Source organism: Malus sylvestris, chromosome 12 (assembly GCF_916048215.2).
Source record: "Malus sylvestris chromosome 12, drMalSylv7.2, whole genome shotgun sequence".
Lineage (NCBI taxonomy): Eukaryota > Viridiplantae > Streptophyta > Magnoliopsida > Rosales > Rosaceae > Malus > Malus sylvestris.
In genome coordinates this window covers 4,404,627-4,412,057 of record NC_062271.1, presented here as the reverse complement: position 1 = coordinate 4,412,057, position 7,431 = coordinate 4,404,627, and the positions used below count along the sequence as shown (strand labels likewise).

General features: G+C 36.2%; 1 long non-coding RNA gene across 1 annotated transcript; it reads left to right on the top strand.

Moving 5' to 3' along the window:
* The first annotated feature begins 1,353 nt into the window (after positions 1-1,353).
* On the top strand, positions 1,354-2,177 carry LOC126593156 (uncharacterized). The gene is made up of 3 exons (XR_007612888.1): positions 1,354-1,648; positions 1,747-1,850; positions 1,948-2,177. It is a non-coding gene; the product is annotated as an uncharacterized LOC126593156 (long non-coding RNA).
* Positions 2,178-7,431: the final 5,254 nt, after the last annotated feature.

Genomic DNA, 7,431 nt, shown 5'->3' with positions numbered 1-7,431 from the left:
TAAGATATTAATTAGATATTTTGGAGTTGAAAAATGCATAATATTACAAGATTTTAATTGATTTTTTTTATAATTATTTTTTTGGACCTGGATCTAAAAGCCCCTAGTAAATAAAAGCAAGTGGTCTTTTACCACAGTGGTGGAAAAGTGTTGATCCCTAAGCTAGATATAAGGGCTTCAACATTTTCAATATGTAGGGAATAACAGTTTGAAGTTTCATTTTTTCAATATGTAGGCTAGATATAAGGGCCTCATCGTTTTCATCTTCAAAAAAATGTCCCATATTCTTATCGGTTTTTCATCACGTAAATCCAAAGTTTCTAAGCACACCAAATTAGAAAATATGACGATAACATGAAAACAAGTAACCTTTAAGAAAAAAATTATAAGTGCACTAGGTCACCAATATTACTTGGGATATTAAGTTTTTGCTACACATTGTCTAACTTCAATACCCTGAGCAATTTTAGGGTGCGTTTGTTGCACTGGACTATCTCGAACTGGACTAACTTCAAAGACTAATCTGGACTGGCTTGGCTTAGACTAAGCAGAACAAAAATAGTGAAGTGTTTGATGCACTACCAGACTATATCCTAGACTAAATGATGAAAGAAAACAAAAAGTGATCAACAAACTGAATTTTTGGTCTCAGACACAGAAAAATATTAAACTACTACAAGCTTAAATCACACAAAGTTCGCATCAAAATTAGAAAAAAAAACTTGATCACAGAAAGTTCACATCATAGACAGCAGTCACTAACAAACAATTTAGCCATGAATATGTAAGCACATCATAGACAGGATTGGGAGGTCTCTGCATAGACAGGATTGGGGGGTCTCTCACTACAACAAAACTGGGCTTTGGGTACAAAACTAAGGACACAAATGAAGAGTTTGTGTCTCTAAGAACACCAATACAATGGAACAGTGTCCATTCAATAAAGAGCACAATGCATTGTGCCCAATGTAAAAGAAAATGGACACAAACACATTAGGCTGACAACTTTTTGATAAAAAATACACACAAAGGGATATTTGTGTCCATACATAGACTTAAGCGCACAATTGTACGTGTCCTACTTTTATAATCGCATAAGTATATGTGTCTTACTAAACAAATCTGGACACAAAATCGTTTTAATATTATTTTTTATTGATCAAGGCCCACCACCGCACCCCACTCAAAATTTTCACTCACTTTCAATCTCTCTTCCACAGTTCCACTTACCGTCCCTCTCTCGTCTTTCCCTTTTTCCCCTTCCTCTTACTCTCTCTCTCTCTCTGTCTCTCTCTCTCATCTATCGACTATCCCTCCCTCAGACTCCCTCTCTCTCTCTCTCTCTCTCTCTCTCTCTCTCTCACCTATGTCTCTCTCTCCGACCCCCTTTCTCTCTCTACCTTCCCGGATTCATCCATCTCTCTTTTCCTTCTCCATCTGGTGATTTTTGATGAACTAATCCCAGATTTGGTTCATCTCGCTTCCCTTTCCCGATCTGGTGGTTTTTGATGAACCAATCCAAGGCTGCACATCAATAAAAATATCGTGGGTTGCAGGGGTGGGGAAAACAAATCTCATCAATCCGCCACTTCGCCGCTAGATGGGTTTGGGCGGATGTTTTCTGTAAGTTTACAAGTTGTAATTAAGAGTAAGATCCCTCTTGCCACTCTCTTCTTCAAGTATTAGTTAATTTTTAAGTTTGAGTTTCTTTTGTGCTATTTAATTTTTGGGATTGTCTTCTTCAAGCTATGTTGATCTGGATTTGATGAAGGCTTTGATGGATGGATCTGGGATTATATTTTGTATCTCTTTCTTACTCTCAGCTTCCAGCCACAACCTCATATAGATGGGTATTTCTGAAGCTTAAAGTTGCAATTATGATTTCAGATTTCTTTTATTTTATTTTTTAATATGTAGTTTACTTCTGGGGTGATTGTTTGGGTACAGTGCATGTTGATTCTAAGAGAAGATTTGAATATGTGAAGTGCAGGTCTCCGATTGCTCCATTTCCGGAGTGTAAGTACATCTCTGCATCTTTATTTCATCAATTATTTTTTATTTTGTTATATTGAGTTCCCAAATTACAGATCTTGCACTGACTTTTCGAGACTACTGAATCTGGAACATGCCAAACAACGTGTCTTGCATTTTTCAATTTGCAAAAATCCACACTAATGGTTTGGGGTTTGATAATCCTGGGTTAGTCTTTCAATCAATGTATTTTGATTATATGGTTATGTATGCTAAGGAACAAAAATAAGGAAGCATTTATGATTCAGTTAATCACTAGATTAAGAGAACTGTTTGTATATTTTTCCAAGGTAGGGGCTGGTTTTAAAACAACTGAACCTTCTTATTATTTTCCGCTTCAAAATTATATTTTTATTTGGTTTGATACAAACAGCAACAACAACAAAGCTAGATAGCTTATGAAAATTATCATTTTTACATAAAAGAAATAGTAGCTTATTTGAGATAATTGCAAACTCATTTCACTTGTTACTTTCATAGCTTTTTTTTTAATTTTTTTTTATCTTACAATACAAGGTAAAAGTGTAAAATACATTAACGAATGGGAAGGGTTAATAAATATCCTTTTATTTCCCACATGTATCTAAACATGTAATTAACTCATGTTGAGCTTCAAATTTACTAGGATGATTACAGTCTTTTAGCTCTCCCATATGTAGAATGAAAATAGCTAATATTAATTCGTTTTTTGACAGAAAATTGCGATGGAAGAGTTTCTGATGTCAGAAAGTTTGACTTTATGACTTGGAGTTGAAGAGTGAGTTTCTGATTACATAAAATTTGATTGGATATATACTGAGTCTAAATTTCTTCTTGATATTTTTACCTTCTTCAAATATGCATATCTTATACCAAACCCATTTGCAAAACCTCTTTATCTGTACTCATTTAGTCATTCTTGGCTCAGCTATACTTTTCAGAGTTTCCGAAATTTGAAAATAGCTCAAAACTATATAGAACATGGTATGAAAGTTTTTACCAAACCAACATTTGGTAATTCGGCTAAAGTGTTGCCAAAGAAATGATGTGACATCGAAGCTAGCTTGCTGTTATTTCATGTCAAATATACCAGACTTTTGTTCTCAGAAGTTTTGGCTTAGACTCTGCCTTAGTTGTGTTGGGAGTTTATTTTTGATAAATTTTCAGAAGTCTCTTGGTTGATAGTCTAGATGAACTAGTGATCCTAAATCTATAGGAAGCCAGAAGTGATGAACCATGGACAAACACAAACAAGAAGACTAGAAATAATCAGTTGACTTCTAGTGGGATTTAATATGCATGTCAATGCCATGTTTAGTTGTATATCTTTCTTTGTGCTAATATATGTTTACTGATCTTTAATTTTACCTCAAAAATGTTATCACCCTTTACCCACTAGAATTTTAGTTCTAAAACTCCTCAGACTAAGTATCTTGGTGGTTTCATAATTGGATTGCTGAGCAGAAAGTTTGTGTGATCAAGCATGTATCATTGTAATTGGGAATTTGTGGCGTGATACTGTTGTGATGTTCATGCAGTGTTTCAATGAATAAATTTTCCATGTCATTTCCATTATGATTAGAAACTAAAAGCATACATTATATTAATTTCAAATAGGGTCTTTAAAGTCTCTATTTTAGACTTGGGTAGTTATGATTTTGATTCACACTGAAATGATCCGAGTTTGTTGTATGTAGTTGAAAAATTAGACCTTTGGTAGTAAGGTTTGTGTAATTGTTCTATTTATGTTTAGGTAAAATTGCTGAAATTAGTTTAGTTGCTTTACAAGGTTGTGTTTATTTGGATTTCTGGTGGGTGAATTTCAGTTTTCAGCTCTTTGGGCACCAACACTAGCAGCTGCACCATTTGCTTACAATCTTTGGAAAACTAAGCATTGGGGTATGTGTGTTTTTGCAAGAAAATTTGAAACTTTTTGTTGAGGATGAAGATTGATATTGATTGAGAGAAGGATATACATTTTTATGGTCAAATTTTTGTTAGAGATTGCTATTTGAGATTACTATCAACTCAAACATTTGTTTTTCTTATGATTTCTAAGCTTATAGATTAAAAATGTCAGCTTCAATAACTTGTTATATGATCAAGTAGAAGATTGGGGTAATGGCAAATTTAATGTTTGCTTTCTACATTTTCTTATATTGCTCTATTGTTTTAGGCTGTATATAAATTGTAAAGTGTTTATGCTTACTGAGTAAAATTAAAAAGTTAATTAGGTCCTCTTGAGGAATACAGGGAATAAGCCTATGGGTGTTAACTTAGTTCTTTGATTGTTTCTCAAATGATAACATCAAATCTGAATGTTTACATGCATCTGCAAAATATTTGATGTCATCTGCTAAGTACTAGGTTGCATTGCATCTTTGAAAAATGATTAATCAGTTGACATATTAAACTTATTCATTAACTTTTGTTATCAAATTGTGAGTTCAACTGTAAACAAGTGCCAAACAGTAGAAGCAAAGATAACTGAAAACTCCAAAACAAGCCACCTAAAGATTAATAAATATATTAATTAGTTAAATTTGCAACTATTATTTCTCTCAGCAATTGAAAAAATGGGTGCGCCGGTATTACTATTTCGTTTTATTATGTGATATTTGAATTTATGTTTTTTTTAAATATTTGACCTATTGGGCACAATAATAAAATTTGTGCCAACATTGGATGAGAAGTACTCTGACAGCATTGTCAGAATTGAGGCACAAAAGACCCTTAATTTGTGCTTGCATCTTTAGCACGAAACACGAAATTGTGCCCTTTGACAAATGGTGACGCCCATAGAGGGCACATACAATATTTTAGTTGTTGCACTATTGCCATTGGTCTATGGGCACAATTGTGGGTGCTCTTTGACCTCAAAGGGCACAGATAATTTATTGTGTGCAGTGCCCATATTTGTTGTAGTGTCTGGGAAGGATAATCCCCTCTCTCTGATAGTGATGCACAAATCTCAAATCGCCTTTTTCTCATCACCTGCCCCAAATGACAACAAAAAAAACATTTTAAACAAAATCCATTTACCCAAAATTCAAATTACCCATGCAATATGTGCCTTTTCTGAAAATCACAAGGAAGATGCAACATTTTCTAACCTGATTGAGCTTCTGCAGAGATGGGCATGGCCGCATGGCTGAGATGCTCCCACAGGGAAGCGGGATTATGATAATCCGCAGATGCTGCTAATTTGCTGAGAGTCATTGCATGTACAATAATAAGGAATGGATCTTAAGGGCTTCAAGTTTGTAATCAGAGGGGAAAAGAAGAACCCAGAAAAGGGTATTGAGAAATGAAGGTTGAGTAGATGAAGCAAGTCAATGAGGTCGAGCAAGACGAAGCCCAAAGCCCGTGCCGTCGAAAATCGAGGTCCAAAATGACGGAGGCGTGATCGATATCTTGTCTAATCTGGGTTAGAGGTGAATCGAATGACGGAGCTCATGGATTCTCCGATTGAGAGTCAAATTTGAGGTCTTGTTCGTTCGTGATTCTAGGTTCGGGACGAGGAGAAAGGGAAAAGAAGCGAGAGATGATGGTGATGAAATTGAGGGTCCACTATAAAACCAATCGACAATATGGAGAGTAGCCCAAGATTATATAAGCACATAGCAAACCTTGTCCCTCATTGATGTGGGACAACTGTCAACACGCCCTCGCACATGTGGCCGATTTTCAAGCCTACACGTGGACAACAATTGGGTGACATGGAGCGCGTGTGGCCGTTTGGCTTCACACGAGGACAACCCCCTCTAATACCATGATGAAATTGGGGTTCCACCATAAAACCAATTGGCAATATAAGGAGTAGCCCAAGATCATATAAGCACATAGTAAACCTTGCCTCTCACTGATGTGGGACAACTCTCAACACGCATCCGCACATGTGGCAGATTTTCAAGCCTACATGTGGACAACAACAGGGTGATGTGGAGTGAATTTGGCCTTTTGACTTCACACGAGGACAACCCGTTCTGATACCATGATAAAATTGAGCGTCCACTATAAAACCAATTGGCAATATAGGGAGTAGCCCAAGACTATATAAGCACATAGCAAACCTTGTCCTTCAGCGATGTGGAACAACTCTCAACAGATGGAGCAGGAAGTGACGCTAGGAGGACAAAGCTAGTTCTTAGCTAGTCCCATGGTATGTGGGGGGCCTTGCTAAGACCGCCTAGCGCGGTCCTTAGTCGAGGCGAGTCCTCTTTTATCCCATTAATGTTAATTCTGCCGAGCAACAAACATGAGACTAGACTAGATACAAGATCAGACTAGACTAATTTTCAAGGGATACTTTGGATGCGGTCCCTAATCCTTAACATTCTTTGACTAAAACCTTAATGGTATTCAAAGTTTGATCAAAGTCCTTTGTACACCTCATTATATTACAATTAATATTTATATTTTTATAGTTTTGACATTAATCGTTTGATATTTTATGAGATTTATAATCCTATAAATTTAAAATCCCTCATTATAATACTATTATAAACGGTTACAATAAAAAAATTCAAACATTTTGATTGAATAAATGGATAAAAACTATGTAAAAATAAGAAATAATAAATGGCAAACAAATGTATCCATAGTGTTAAAATTATTGGCACATTTTACAAAAAAATTGGTACATTTCACATATAACAAAGTGATACATTAATAAAGAAGAATGGGTACATTGTAAATAAATTAGGGTATAGATAAAAGATTAAAAAATTACGAGTACAAATGAATTTTAAAAAAAATATAGGCGCTAAAAGAAATTAATACAACAACAACAACAACAACAAAGCCTTTTCCCACTAAGTGGGGTCGGCTATATGAATCCTAGAACGCCATTGCGCTCGGTTTTGTGTCATGTCCTCCGTTAGAACCAAGTACTCTAAGTCTTTTCTTAGAGTCTCTTCCAAAGTTTTCCTAGGTCTTCTTTTACCCCTTTGGCCCTGAACCTCTGTCCCGTAGTCACATCTTCGAACCGGAGCGTCAGTAGGCCTTCTTTGCACATGTCCAAATCACCGGAACCGATTTTCTCTCATCTTTCCTTCAATTTCGGCCACTCCTACTTTACCTCGAATATCCTCATTTCCAATCTTATCATTTCTTGTGTGCCCACACATCCCACGAAGCATCCTCGTCTCCGCCACACCCATTTTGTGTACGTGTTGATGCTTCACCGCCCAACATTCTGTGCCATACAACATCGCTGGCCTTATTGCCGTCCTATAAAATTTTCCCTTGAGCTTCAGTGGCCTATGACGGTTACACAACCCGCCGGATGCACTCTTACACTTCATCTATCCAACTTCTATTCTATGGTTGAGATCTCTCTAATTCTCCGTTCTCTTGCACGATATATCCTAGGTAGCGAAAACGGTCGCTTTTTGTGATCTTCGCTAGATTGCTCCGATC